The sequence below is a fragment of the Danio rerio genome, chromosome 1 (assembly GCF_049306965.1).
Source record: "Danio rerio strain Tuebingen ecotype United States chromosome 1, GRCz12tu, whole genome shotgun sequence".
In the NCBI taxonomy this organism is placed as follows: Eukaryota; Metazoa; Chordata; class Actinopteri; order Cypriniformes; family Danionidae; genus Danio; species Danio rerio.
The window spans coordinates 27,045,146-27,060,938 of record NC_133176.1 but is presented as its reverse complement, the minus strand read 5'-3'; the positions used below and the strand labels follow the sequence as shown (position 1 = coordinate 27,060,938).

The 15,793-nt window shown below is 32.8% G+C and overlaps 1 protein-coding gene across 1 annotated transcript in view; it reads left to right on the top strand.

The window, feature by feature from the left end:
- The first annotated feature begins 2,095 nt into the window (after positions 1-2,095).
- fhdc1 (FH2 domain containing 1) overlaps positions 2,096-15,793 on the top strand; it is a 41,577-nt gene continuing 27,879 nt past the window's right edge. Inside the window, exon 1 of the mRNA XM_001920021.7 lies at positions 2,096-2,181. The gene's annotated coding sequence lies outside the window, so the exon portion shown is untranslated. The remainder of the gene's footprint in view (positions 2,182-15,793) is intronic.

The following is a 15,793-nucleotide window of genomic DNA, read 5'->3' as shown; positions in this document are numbered from 1 at the left end:
TATATATATATATATATATATATATATATATATATATATATATATATATATATATATATATATATAGGTGTATTTGAACAAAACAGATTCATTAACCATTTATTAAAATGATATTTTAGTCACCAAAACATCTTTAGAAATGAAAAGATAATACAATTAAATTCAAGCAAAATATTGCAACGTATACAAAAATACAAACTACGTTAAAAAATTATATATTTTTTGTTTCTCTTGATTTTTGCCCGTCTTGAACATTTAATATTTAAAATGTAATATTTTTTCCTAACATACATTTGGGCTACTAATTTGTGAACCATTATTTATTTAGTTTGATTAGCTCCAGATTTGGCTTCAGTACTGACTATTTTAATGTATATGCACAAATATATTCTTGTAAAGCTTCCTATAGAAAATATTAATTTAAATGAGAGATTTGTGGGGGGTGTACTCCTATATGCTGAGCACTGTATTTAAATACAATTGAACTCAGAGTGATTAGCCCCACCTTTAAATTTTTTTTTTTTTTTTTAAATATTTCCCAAATTATGTTTTCACTGTACAGTATGTCCGATAATATTTTTTCGTCTGGAGAAAGTCTTATTTCTTTTATTTCGGCTAGAATAAAAGCAGTTTTTTTTTTAAAGAACATTTTAAGGTCAAAGTTATTAGCCCTTTAAGCTATTTATTTTTAGATAGTCTACAGAGCAAACCATCATTATACAATAACTTGCCTAATTACCCTAACCTGTCTAGTTAACCTAATTAACCTAGTTAAGCCTCTAAATGTCACTTTAAGCTATATAAAAGTGTCTTGAAAAATATCTAGTCACACATTATTTACTGCCATCATGACAAAGATAAAATAAATCAGTTATTAGAATTGAATTATTAAAACTATTGTTTACAAAAGTGTTAAAAAAAATTAAATATCTGTTAAACAGAAATTGGGGGAAAAATAAACAGGGGGGCTAATAATTTAGGAGGTCAAAAAATTCTGACTTCAATTGTATGCTGAGCACTGTATATAATAGATATATTTACCCAACGTTCACAAGTAGCATTTTCACTTGATTTTCACTGTATACGTGTGGAGTCTTTATACAAGATATAATATCTATGCGGCGAGCCAGTGGCGCAGTAGGTAGTGCTGTTGCCTCACAGCAAGAAGGTCGCTGGTTCGAACCTCGGCTCAGAGATGGGTTGCGGCTGGAAGGGAATCCGCTGCGTAAAAAAACTTCCTGGAAAAGTTGCTGGTTCATTCCGCTGTGGCAACCCCGGATTAATAAAGGGACTAAGCCGACAAGAAAATGAATAAATGAATGAATAATATCTATGCATATTGCATTTTAGGGTGGATGGGGGTAAATGGCATCTAAAAGATTGAAAACCCCTGCATTATGACAAGCAGCTTTTTATAGACTCAAGACTGAATTATGCCGACAGAGGGCACTGTTGCATTTCTAACTAAAGTTCACCTTTTCACTGACATCTGCTTGTAGTATAGAATATGTATAAAGCCAAAGGCTCTATACATCCACAAACCACGTGTCTTTATGTTATTCTCATGGATAGACGGTCCACAATATTTTCCACAAGATGAAATGAGAGCACTCGACTTTGCTGTCTAAGAGTGATTTAATTTGTTTGACAGGGAAGCAAAATGTATGCAAATCACTACAGCACTGCCCACTAGATTTGAACCAAAAAGCTAATATAGGATTCGAGCTCAAACTGCCTAAGAAGAATACTTGGTAGATTACTGTAAATAACTTTAAAATAATTCTCAAATTACAGTATGTGTTTAGAAAACTGCTTTTATTGTCTCCATGGTTGCCAAACAGACCTGTATGTTTAATAAACAACCTGCGACGATGTGTGTCAATATTAATATTTGTGCCTGAGCTGTGTTATGTTATCCTCGTCACCAGCGGGTGACACACGTCAGGCTCAAGCGGTTCCGATTCACCTGAGCCAGTCTCACAACCTCACCGCTCATGCGAGCTCCCGACGCACACCGCATGCGCAGAACGTCAGCAGGCTGTAATGCACTGCATCCTTGAGCGTCGCTGCAGCGCTGGCCGCGCAGAATGCCGCTGACACCAACACACACCTTCTCTAGGATACACGCACCTGCCGCAACAGGGGAAAAAACTAGTGCTTATTTCCCTTACACTGTTTAAGGTAAGTTCTTTAACCCAGTTTAAAGTGTATGCTTAGTCGTATACATTTCGTTCAGCCTTTACTCTTTTATCTGCGGCTGACGGATTTTGTTTGCTCTAGCGATGTCCTAGAGATACACATATACCTTGCGTTCAGACTCATTTAACGGCTTGATTATATTGAAGGCATCATTTTAATAGTCTTCCCTTGAAAGCACCACATAGGTTAAATATCATTTTTAATGACTATGTATATGTATGTATGTATGTATGTATGTATATATATATATATATATATATATATATATATATATATATATATATATATATATATATATATATATATATATATATATATATGCTATCACACTGTGATGTAAATATTAACGCATGGGTTTTATTCATTTATTGATTGTACTATTTGAGTCTTAACTCTCATGTCTGATCGATCCATCAGTGTTTCCGTCTCATTAACACTCAGGTTTGATCTGTAGCCTTCAGTGTGGTCGCTGTCACCCTACAGGATGCATCACTAAAGATCACAGTAATGGTGTAACCTCACTCGTCCCATGAGTCAGCTCCCCTGTAATCTGAACATGTTGTTCAGACTTTAATAAGAAAAGTATACCATGGTTCCTGCTCCAAAGCCCTCCTTTATTTAACAATGTTGTGCTTGCATGGTCAGTAAACATTACATCATCTGAAATCTGTCTTAGTCACAGCAGGCTGTATTTTATGAATGTACATTGACAAGAGAAAAGTGTAAAGTACGAATGTATACGTTTGACTGATTCTGTTGCTTATCAGCTTGCCCCATCAGAGACCCTTAGGGCTATTACTAGTGCTTTTGTGCTGCTTTGTCAAAGATTGTGATGTGCTTTATTGTAATCCTCTGAAGCCAGCTTCTTTAGTAACCCATCCCATTTCTCATGGTGAGATGAATTGTAGACAATCCATTCAGGAGTTGTGGAACAAAGCTTAGAGAAAAGTTTTCCCTCAGGGTGAGGTCAACGGGGGAGGGTGCTCGTCTGTTGTCATATTGCCACGGTAACACACCCTAAAGTAAGGGAACTCGATTGGCAAAAGCCCCCTAAAATACCCACTTGATTGATTACGGTGTAACACTATCATTGCACGACTGTGAATTTGTGTATTGTTTTGGAATTCTGACAGTTTAGCCTTTCCTTTTTTAGGAAAATTTTTTTACCAGTTTAGCTTTTCCATTTTGGGGTGATAGAGTATTAGTGATGTTCATACACAATTAAAAAAAAAAGTTTTCATAGAGATGCTTGTATTTTTGGATCCTGTTTATGTGATGAAAAGGTTCCATTGAAGTTAAAGATTTTTCATCCTGGAACCACTGATGTCAATCATGTTCTTTTTTATTTTTGAATGATTAATACAAAAAAAAAATACAAATAGACTTTAAAGGTCTAATATTTATTAATAAAAATGTCTAAATTGAAGACAACACATCACCCATTATGCAGTGTATTTGGTACTTGTAATGTTTATTTACAGTTATGCTTAATAAATTACATGAATTAACAATTAAAAATTTTCATCTGTATCTGTAAAAACTGTGTCAGGGTAAACATAAAATAGACTGTTATTCCATGTTAGTTAATTTAGAAATTGTTTCAAGGGATACTTTTAATATAGCTACTACTTTAATTATATTATTGAATATTTGAATTACTTTTTTAGTTTTGTGTTCATTTCTATGATTTATCTTTACCCAAACATTTCCATTTACTGAAATATTTTCCATTCTACATTTTACATATTACAGTCCGTTCTAGACTACATTACATACACGTGTTACATATTCAGTCAATTGTCAATGCTGTATTTATCATTTCAACTGTTTAAGCTTACTTGTAATACTTGTTTCAAGTTATTTCAACTTAACAAAAAAGATTTTTTGCAGTTTTATATTAGTTAACAATAACATCACATGCATCACGACAGTCTCTGGTGACACAATACTTCTAATAGGCTCTAAAGGGACTAAATTCACCAATAAGCCTCTTGCTCTTTCATTTGCACACGTAAACATCAGGTGTTTGGGCTTCAGCTTCCCCTCCCACCCACTGTCGCCATGGCAACCAAAGCGCGTCTTGTGTCCCACTGCCTGAATCACTTCCTTGAGTAAAATGAATGAAACATTAGAAATCTAGTACTTACTATTTTGTAGATATGTAAATGCAGTTTTACCGAATGTCAAGATGCATTATGATTGTATTATAACGAGAGGTTTGATTTACACCCATGGCCTAATATTTCAACTCTCTGTGTACACATCAGGCCATTTATATTTTATTGCGGTCATTTCACTGTCTAGTTTTCCTCACTGTGCCTATGGGGAATAAACCACTTAGTGGGGTTTGTAATGACTGTGGAAGACAGAAAAATCTTTGTTATTTGTATATCATGTCAAGCCATTGGCTGTTTACAGTGACTGCACTGTGATATGAGAATGTCTGCATGTGTGTTCATTGATAGTTCGCTATAGTTATCACATAGGGTCAAATTTAGCACAAGTGTGAGCATATGTGAGAGATTACACTAAATTAGATACTCTTTATTCACACTTGGGGTACTGTTTTCTTGGTTCTTTTGAACAAGAACAAAGGAAATAATACATTCTGATGTATAAAGCATTCATGCCTGAAGATATATATATATATATAAAAAAAACTACTGTACTCTACACTCACCGGCAATTTTATTAGGTACACCTGTCCAACTTCTCGTTAAGGCAAATTTCTAATCAGCCAATCACATGGCAGTGATTCAATGCATTTAGGCACATAGACATCAAGACGATCTGCTGCAGTTCAAATCAAGCATCAGAATTCAACGTGCCTTGTGTCAATGCTTTAGGCTCGTAGCGATGGTGTAATGGTGTGGGGGATATTTTCTTGCACACTTTGGGCCCATTACTGCTAATTAAGCATCGTGTCAACGCCACAGCCTACCTGAGTATTGTTGCTGACCATGTCCATCACTTTATGACACCGCTTTCTAATGGCTACTTCTATTAGGATACTTCACCATGTCATAAAGTGCAAAACATCTCAGACTGGTTTCTAGAACATGACAATGAGTTCAATGTACTCAAATGGCCTCCACAATCACCAGATCTCAATCCGATAGAGCACCTTTGGGATGTGGTGGAACGGGAGATTTGCATTATGGATGTGCAGCCGATAAATCTGCAGCATCTGCATGATGCTATCATGTCAATATGGACCAAAATCTCTGAAGAATATTTTCAGTACCTTGTCGAATCTATGCCATGAAGGATTAAGTTCTGAAGGCAAAAGAGGGTCCAACTCGATACCCGGCACCTAATAAAGTGGCCAGTGAGTGTATATGTGTACATATGACAGTATTTTTTAGCAGTTGAGAACTTGTAAATGTTTAAAAAAATAAAAAAAAACCATGAAAAGAATTCCTCATTTGCACACAAATGAAGTTCTGCTATTAAAAAAAAAAAAAAAAAAAAAAACACTTTTTCCGTGTATGCTTAAGCATTCTGTCATTTTTACAATCACATCTTGTGATATCATGTTTTGGCTCATTTACTGTGATGTCTTGAGAGGGGTCTGGATGCAGACCTGGTACAGATGCAATCTGAGCTGCATGCAGTGCTTTTTAGTGGGCTCACCTAACACCACCCCTAACCCTATCCCTCACATTGACGTCACTAGCTCCATTGAGTGCATTTTGTCTGACATTGCATCTCTGAGAGATGCAGTCTCAGCTTGCATCATAAAGGCTGCATCCAGATACTGTAGGATGTCTTTGTTGTTCTGTGTTAGATTCATACATCAGTCATTTACATGTAAACTACATTATTGTGTGTGAATCAGGGTATGCATGAAATCGAACACCAGAGTTAATTTTAATTGATCAAACCTGTCAAGTGTGAACACACCCTTAGTTCACATTAAAGTAAAGCCTGTGAGGAATTAGTACAAATGCTTACCAGTCACTATCCAGAAACAAAGATTGACAGTAAAAGGCGTTTGTATTAGTTCAGTATCTCAGTCAGTGCACTTTTTAAAATCTACATTGAGACCTTGTCCCATGTGAATTGGACGGTCTTCATGGCTCAAATCCTGGGTTTCCCGGAAACTCTTTAAAATTCCCTTCTCAAATTGCAATTGTAGTAGCTGGTGCTTTGGATGTGTGCTTCTGTAAAACTTTGTTAATTAGATTATCCTAAAACCTCACTTCTTTGAGCTTCGTTGTCTCCTAAGGAATTGTTGAAGCTCTTCGTTTCCCTGAGAGTTCTGTCTTATGTCCTGTGTTGTTAGGTGGTCTTTGTTGCTGCTTTATTTACCTTCTTTAACGGCCCTTTGGAATCAATAGAGATCACTTGGCTTTCTCATGCTGGATGCTCGCTCACCTCCTTCCAGCTGCACTGGTTCAGTTTAAATGTCTGTTTTTACAATTATTAGGTTATATTAGTTACACACCATTACATAAAGATATTGAAATATTATTACACAGATTATTACACTTTTTTTATTTCTTTGTTTGATTGTGATTAATTTCCCTCAAATGTGTGTCCAGATGTGTTTCAAATCATAGCTTACTCTTTTTTTTAATCTCATCCCTCATTATAATGTCTTCCACTCAATCAGTATTTGGGTCAAGCGTCACCCTGCCTCCCAGCTCCAATTTGATAAGCAGAACATTCATTATAGCCACTAGCAGTGAAATCATGGTGTTGTTACAGTAGTTACATTGAATGTTACAATGTTACATTTTTTACCTTCTAAAGTAGCATGTAATCAAAGATACACTTCACCTTCAGCTCAAAATTGTATCAACATTGATATTTTAGGGTATACAGTGGGTAGTTTTGCATATGTGATGTATACAATTACATTATCTCTGGATATATGCAATCTTGCTGGCTCATCATGTCTTGATATTGCTGACATATATTTTAAATGTATTAGTAGGGTGTGTGTATTTTGTGTGTCAGTTTTATATATATATATATATATATATATATATATATATATATATATATATATATATATATATATATATATATATATATATATATATAAATGCTATTATAAAATAATAGTACACATTATATGTAATGTTAAGTTTTCCTATTAACATTTACTGTAGCACATGCAGGAACACAACATTTGTGATAATAACACAAGGAAACATTTGCAGGAAATTAAAGTTTGACAGAGTTGATCCCTTGTTTTCGAGGTCTAAATTGTGACAGCTGGTAGATAGTAAAAGTAGCCAGACATTAATGTTTGCTCACAGATATAAAGACGCTGGTCAGAGTTGTTGCAGAGTTTCTACAATAAATGAATGCTGCTTAAACTGCTGTATTCATTGTGACAGTTCGTCAGTTGTCATACTGTAACAAGAGAGATCAACGTTTTATCAACAGCTTCAATCAAGCTTCCATCGTGATCCAATATTGCCTAAAAAAAACTAAAAAGCTGCCATAGAATTAAAATCTGTTTATACCAGGCACTGCTGAATAAAAATCTCAGTATATCGATATGAAATACCATGAGCCTCAGACATTATTGTCTCCTTGTTCTTATGTAAATCTCATGAGTGTAATATTTTATTAAAAACATTGCAGCTGAAGGGGCATCCGCTGCGTGAACCATGTGCTGGATAAGTTGGCGGTTCATTCCGCGGTGGCGACCATAGATTAATAAAGGGACTAAGCAGAAAAGAAAATAATTGATTGAATCAATGTTATTTTGCACATGTATTTCAGAGTACATCACGCTTGAAGTGTGTGTGTGTGTTAATATTCATGACCATTTCAAATCTTGTCAAAATTAAGCTTTCCTTTCAGGGGGTAATTACCGCAATTCTAAATGAGCATTAAAAAGTGTTTCTGGATGTTTCTGCACTTAACTATGCCACATACATACTATGCAGTAGGGCTGCACAATATATCGTTTCAGCATTGATATGACAACGTGATCATTCGCAATAGTCACATCACGTGTATATGCAATGTTGAATCTGGATTAAATTTGATAATTTTGCAAGTGTTTTTTAGGCCTGTCACTGTGTTAAGATTTTAAAAGCATTTAGGCATAAGAAAATGTGCTATTTGTGACTTTAACAAATGAACAACACTTAATTTGATTGAATTGTTTATAAAACAAAGTAATATTTTACATTTGATTATTCAATTACTGCAGGGGTGCTCAACCCTGTTTCTGAAGGTCTACCTTCCTGCAGATTTCAGCTCCCAATCTTGACAAACACACCTGAGACAATTAATTTGGACCTGAACATTAGTTGATAATTACAGGCAGGTATGTTTGTTATGGATTGCAACTGAAATCTGCAGGAAGGTAGATCTCCTGGGGTCCGATCTTCGTACGTGGATTACTCGATTAGCTGGATTTGGTTATTGACGATTTGAGATGATCCAGGATCATTTCGTTCTTCAAAACTGATCTGAGAGTTGTTGTCATAGCAACAGTTTTGGTAGCAAATAATTAGTAAATAAAATTAATAATAATAATTAGTAAAAAAAAAGTAAATAATTAGTACATAAAAGTACAAAAACGAGGTGCTTCTCCCCAAGGGGATCAAAGAGTACATTTTATTAATATGAATTTTTTTAGATACAAATGCTTGGAGGTACCGATCTAGGTTTAGTACATTTTCTAAAAGATTATAGACAAACACTATTCAACTGTTTGTTTGGTTATTTGTTTGTTTGTTTGTTTGTTTATTTGTTTGTTTGTTTGTTTTAAAGGAATAATAATTTATGCAGTCATGCACATGTTTTGACCGCTAATATGCCGATGATTTGATACTTTGCAAAAGTTGCAGACGCCTTTACCGATTTCAAAATGCTTTTTGATGCAAAATTAATTTAAATTCCTTACGCTGATTAAGAAACTAGGCCTGGGCTACTATAATAACTATAATGCACTCTAAAATGTAAAACTAAATAAATTGCTAAATACTCTCAACAAATGAAAGCGTAAAGCCTGCAGCTCACAACAAATGTGTTAAGTTTTTGCGTATCATATTTAACAAACCGTTTACTATGAATCTTATGTAATTTTGCTCACATGGATAATGGAATATTAATAAGATGATGTCATTGTGCATTGTGCATTGCAACCAACCAAAACATTGCAATATTTTTATTCTGCAACAGATATATCTGCAATATATATATATATATATATATATATATATATATATATATATATATATATATATATATATATATATATATATATATATATATATACAGTATATATATACTGTATATATATATCGCAATGTTTTGGTTGGTTGCAATGGTTTTTCCAATATTGTGCAGCCTTACTATGCAAGTAATACAATTTATGAATCAGTGCACTCTATGACACCTTTAAATGAATAACTGATAGAACATTGGCTTGATGATTTGCATAGCTGATGTTGTTGTCAGTTTGTCAGGGTCTCAGACAAAACCAGTGGCTCTTGTCAGTGTTCCTTTCAGATCGTTTATCTCACTCGTATGTATTTCGATTATAAAAGCATTTTCATTTTCTAAGTACCCTGTGGACTTTGATATATGACTGACTTACATAAACACACTTGCACCAAAAACTGAATCCAAAGCACAAGCACCATTAAGACATTAATACTTGAATCGCATTAAGCATTTCTCAATCTCTGCGTGTTTCCTCAAAGGTTCTTTGTTTTGGTGCTGTTCATTGCACCCAAATATTCCACAGTAGGTATTAGATATCCAGTGTTTGGGTATAGCCTCAGGCCTCATTTACTAGACGCATTGGAAATCAATCTTTGAGCAGAGCGTTTCAAACTGCAGTATCATTTGAATCAGGTAACAGGACAAGACTTTGTCTGAAGACTTGTGAGAGTGTAGAAGATGGTTGATTGTCTGTGTTTATATGGGAGGAGCTTTCTTTATTTTTGTGTTTGTATGTAGAAGGACAATCAAGTCTGCTGTATTGTTAGCTGAATATGAGTGCACTTTTGTATCATCTGACGCCTGTAAAGGTCAACTAAAGAATCACTGTTGTCATGTTAGTTTAACGTCTTCACTTCACTGAAAAAAATTCACTGTTGCAAAATCTTAATTTTGTTATTTGAGTTTATTCACTGAATCAACCAATAGTAGATTAAACAGTAGGGTTGTAACAGATCACAAATCTTGGATCACATTAAGATTTTTTCTGTCACGAATCTGACAATTTTTCAGATCAGCTAAAAATGGGAGGAGACTAATGTCAATTTCTTTCCATTTAATGCTGCAAGACACTTTTTTTAACAAACATTTTAACAAACAGAACTTAAAGCCTGTAATTTTATTAAAAATAAAATAAAGAAAAAATAAATAAAATAAAATAAATTGAAAAATATTCAGCACTGTTAAAAAAATCACTGTTACTGTTGCTGATAACACTAAATGTATAAACTAACATTGTAATTTGTACGACCCATATTTATTTTTAGTCTCATTTTTAATAAATGATTCAGTTATTCTCTCATAATACTACATGTGTCATTGCTAGATGTGTCAAATTTGAAGAATTATTCAGTGGCATACTTTTGATGCCTGGTTGTCACCACCTATTGGTTCAATAATGTAATTGCTGCCTACAACTTTAATTTGAGCATCAAATTAAATCCATATGACAATGATTTTAATTTTTGCTATAAACATCAGTGGTTTTATGTAAACTATAAACTGTTATCCCAGTGCGTCTGTGTTATTTGACAAACTCAAACGACTAAAGACTAAATATTTTAGGATTAATAAATATGTGCAAATCACCATCATTTATAATTTGTTGCGTGGGTGTTGAGAACCCAATCTTTTAATCATTAATCGTGCAGCTTACACTGAGTGCATTAATCCAGGCTAAACAAGTAATGACAGAAAACACATTTAATAACCTAAGAAACCCACCACATCTGAATAACCTAAAACAACTTTTTTCGTCATCATTATATTTTACAGGAAAGCTGAAATGCTTTCATACATGTAATTTGAATGAGGCGAGAGGCGATCTCTCTTTGTGATCATTACACATTTAGGATTAATCTACGAGTAAAATAAATTATTAATATATTATTAATATTAATCCGTGGTTCACGTGTGTTCCGAAATTTGGGTTGGGATCTGTACAAATCACAGATCAACCGTGATCCATTACACCCTTTTTAAACAGACAGGGTAGATATATCCATGACAGAATAGATATTCTTCTTAGATCTTTTTGTTCATTTAGATTTAACCATTTAACACAAGTCTTCTGCGTTATGAAATGATTTTGTGTTGGCTTTTATTAGAAACAAAAGGACTAATAAAAACAAACTGGAAGAGATTTTCTCAAAAGGAGGTCGGATTAATTTGCTAACACTGCCAAGTATGTGAACAGATGTCTGTTGGTCTGGGTATACGCTGTGTACACATCAGCATTGTCCTGTTTTTCCCAAATGTGCTTGAAAATCCATCAAGTATGCTTAAAATGTCTGCAGCAATCAGATTTATGATGGCGTAGATTTTAAATCACAGTTCAGCTTCCAGTTCTGATTAACAAGAGGCTTAGCTGGAGACAAAGTAATATGAAGTACTCTGCTTTCTACATCATGCACGTATGTATCTATGCTGTCTGCATTCTTTATTATGCATACAAGTATAATACGCTATAGAAATATGAATAAAGCTCTAAGGATTTTTTGACAGCCGCTCCAAATTGATGTGTAAAATTGGGGATTGGCAGCAGGCAGAACAATACTGAATGATGTCACATGCATTATGTTGACTGTGACAAAGGGAGAGAACAACTTGGGAATATGGACAGTCATTATAACCAAGCACAAAATGTTTGTGTAACACATGAGAACAAACATTATTGCATATTTTATTTCAAGATAGCAGGGATGAGCTTTTGTGGTTAGCGTATTTGATAATCTTTATTAGTAACATCCTAAATTACTCATATAAAGTGGTGTCATATAAAATACTTTTTAATGTGGGAAAGTTTTATCCACACTTAAATTCTTTAGATATTTCACCCTTTTATACTACTGTGTTAACGAAAAAGTTATGTCTGGAGACATGAAATTATTATCTTTATTCATCAACTACTCTTTCTTGTCCTGCTGTATTAGTTTGAGGCTTTTTTATGCAGGCTACATTAATCATTTTAAGCTAAACAAATCTGCACTGACAAGGAGAATTAAAAGTAAAGACATATTTGGGTGGTTTAATATTATAACGTAATGTTGTTGATCATATATTAGAAAGTCATTTAAATAATTAGGATAGCCTTTATACAATAATGAACAATATTCCAATGTAAGTGGATAAATGATGCAATCCTAATTGAACTAATTGAACATTAATTTGTCTAGTCTTATAATTAATCGTTTAAATAACAGAACAACAAAACATTTTGAACATTCACTAGTAGATTAAAACATCTCATACACACATATAGACCCTAGGTTTGTGCGTTGAGTTGAGCCGTCATATACTGAGGCAACCTGGTTGCGTAACTAATTTCTCCACCATAAGACTCTCCATCATTTGTTTAATTATGTATTCTACAACAAATTGCTTTTTTTATACTGTTTTATTATATGTACATTTATATACGTTTTATTATATTATATTATATATATATATATATATATATATATATATATATATATATATATATATATATATATATATATATATACAGTATATATATATATATAAATATGTATATATGTATATATATATATATATATATATATATATATATATATATATATATATATATATATATATATATATATATATATATATATATACAGTTGAACTCAGAATTATTAGCCCCCCTGTTTATTTTTTTCCCCGTTTTCTATTTAAAGGAGAGAAGATTTTTTTTCAACATATTTCTAAACATAATAGTTTAAATAACTCATTTCTAATAACTGATTTATTTGATCTTTGACATAATGACAGTAAATAATATTTTACTAGATATTTTTCAAGAAACTTCTATACAGCTTAAAGTGACATTTAAAGGCTTAACTAGATTAGATTAATGATGTTAATTAAACAGGACAGGGTAATTAGGCATATTTTATAACCGTTATTGTATGTAACGGTGGTTTGTTCTGTACACTATCGAAAACATAAATAGCTTAAAAGGGCTAATAATTTTGACCTTAAAATGTTTTTTTTTTCTTTATAAAAACTGCTTTTAATATAGCTCAAATAAAACAAATAAGACTTTCTCCAGAAGAAAAAATATTATCAGACATACTGTGAAAATTTCCTTGCTCTGTTAAATATCATTTGGGAAAAAAAATAAAAAATAAAAAGGTGGGCTAAGAATTCTGACTTCAACTGTATCTCTTTATAAATATTATTTAATATTTTATATAGTGAGTGAAAAACATTGACTAACTAAATGAAAACATAAATCCAAGCATTATAGGGTGTAAATTTGACTCACATTGCCCCTTATATGTATAAATACCCCATTTTTTGGATTTGTTTTTTTGTTTTTATGCCGAGGCTGTACTAGTGTTATAAACCAATAAAATTCTGTTGTATTTTTTAATTGTTACTAAAACTAATAAATCTGGCTTTTTTACTGTTGAATTTAATTCATTAACATATATTATAGTGAGAACTTATTAAGAATTATTTTGTACTTTATCATTTTTTACTGTTGCAATATACATGTAATTTGATGGAAACGTTTGTTTTCTCTAAGCATGTATACAATAAAGCAATACAGTAAGTATATTTTGTTATTATACTTGTTAAACTAAACTTATTTGCAAATCCCTATACTGTGATAAAAGCTTTAGCAATAAATAACAACAAGAAAATTTAAAAAACATCATAAGCATAGCGAATATACGACGTTCCTAAAAATATTAACTTGATCTAATAGGTTTGGAACAACACAAGGTTGAGTAAACTATGTCAAAATTTGGATGATATATTCCTTTGCTCATTGATTTCATTATGGATTTTCTTCATCCATTAATAACAGCATTCATTTCTTGTCATTTCTTTAATTTCTTGTGGTTTTTAAATTTAATCATTTGTCTCTAATTTATCATAAAACGATTGTTGTCACAACATGCACTCTAATGGGTTTTCAGCATTCCTAAATCTTTATAAACATGATGTTGGTTTTTAATCATGAACAGATTTGGTGCTGTGTATCTGGGTGTGTTTCTGTATGCCGTTGCTGACATTGCAGCAAAGACACCACTGAGGTGAGAGAGAATTTGTTACAGTGTGTTAACCCTTTACTCACTTCTCTAGCAGCACAGAACATGTACATTTAGAATCCAAATGCAAAATCGCACATGCACACACACTCCCAATTTGGGGGTTTAAAAGAAATACATTGCATAATAAATGCAAATGTCTGTTTTAATACTTTAAATAACATTTGTGAATAAAATGTCAGATTTGGGAAATAGTGTTTCTTTAGCATTTACTTTAACAGACACAATACTCTATTTTTTTAATTAAACAATTGAATAATTCCGACCTTTTATATTTAAAATGTATTACACAAAATAGATCATGATAAATGGGATTACAATTTAATTGATTAAAAACTGTGCTGTGATACAAAAGTGCTGTGATCCTCATGTAGAATCTTTTATTATGTCAACAAATCATTTTAGCTGCACATATGGCTGGGATTATTTTGGTATATAAACATTTGGTAACACTTTATTTTGATGGTCTATTTGAGTATAGTACTAGACTGTCTGCTTAATAATTGTTGATACTGCTCCTTCAACAGACATTTAACTGACTATAAGAAACTTTGCAAGTACATGTCAGCTTACACTAACCCTAACCCCAACCTAACAGTCTACTTATCTAATGTGAATTAGTTGGCATGTAGATGCAACAAACGGACCATCAAAATAAAGTGTGACCAAACTATTATTACACTGAATGACATTTTCATGGGCGTTTGCATTAAGTAATGATAAAAACTCAGTCGTTAGTTAACATTGTAATCAATCAATTTGATTATTAATTACAATATAAAGCCCCTGTTTTCAACCAACACACGGTCAAGTTTAAAACCATATTAGAACATCATACAGCATAATCCTTCTGAAGAAGATGACTTTAAAAGGAAAAAATACATCTACTTTTACACATGAATAAATTATACTTAGTAGCTTGTGCCTAACTCAGCTGAACCAGCGCGGAAACAGAGTCTTCCTGTGACGTCAAATGTCGTTTAATAAGTAAAAACCTAGAGGATCAAATGAGACCCTGTTGCAGTATGAAGAGCTCTGGTTTACAGCGTTTGGTGTCTTTTTTTATATGTTTCTAGAACATCTTTTCAGCCATTTCAATCAACTTTGTCAGTAAAAACTACATATACAAACATGTCTGGATTATTCTCCTAGTCAACCTCAGCATTGTTGCCTTGCGTAACAATGCCACTATAGCATGTGTTTGATTTTACCACAAAATTTAACATCTGAGACCCTCAGTCTATCAGATAAATACAGGTCATGTATACTGTAACAGAATCCACATGAGATGGTTCATCCTGATATGCCGTTTTGCTGTATTTTTTCCCTGCAGACAG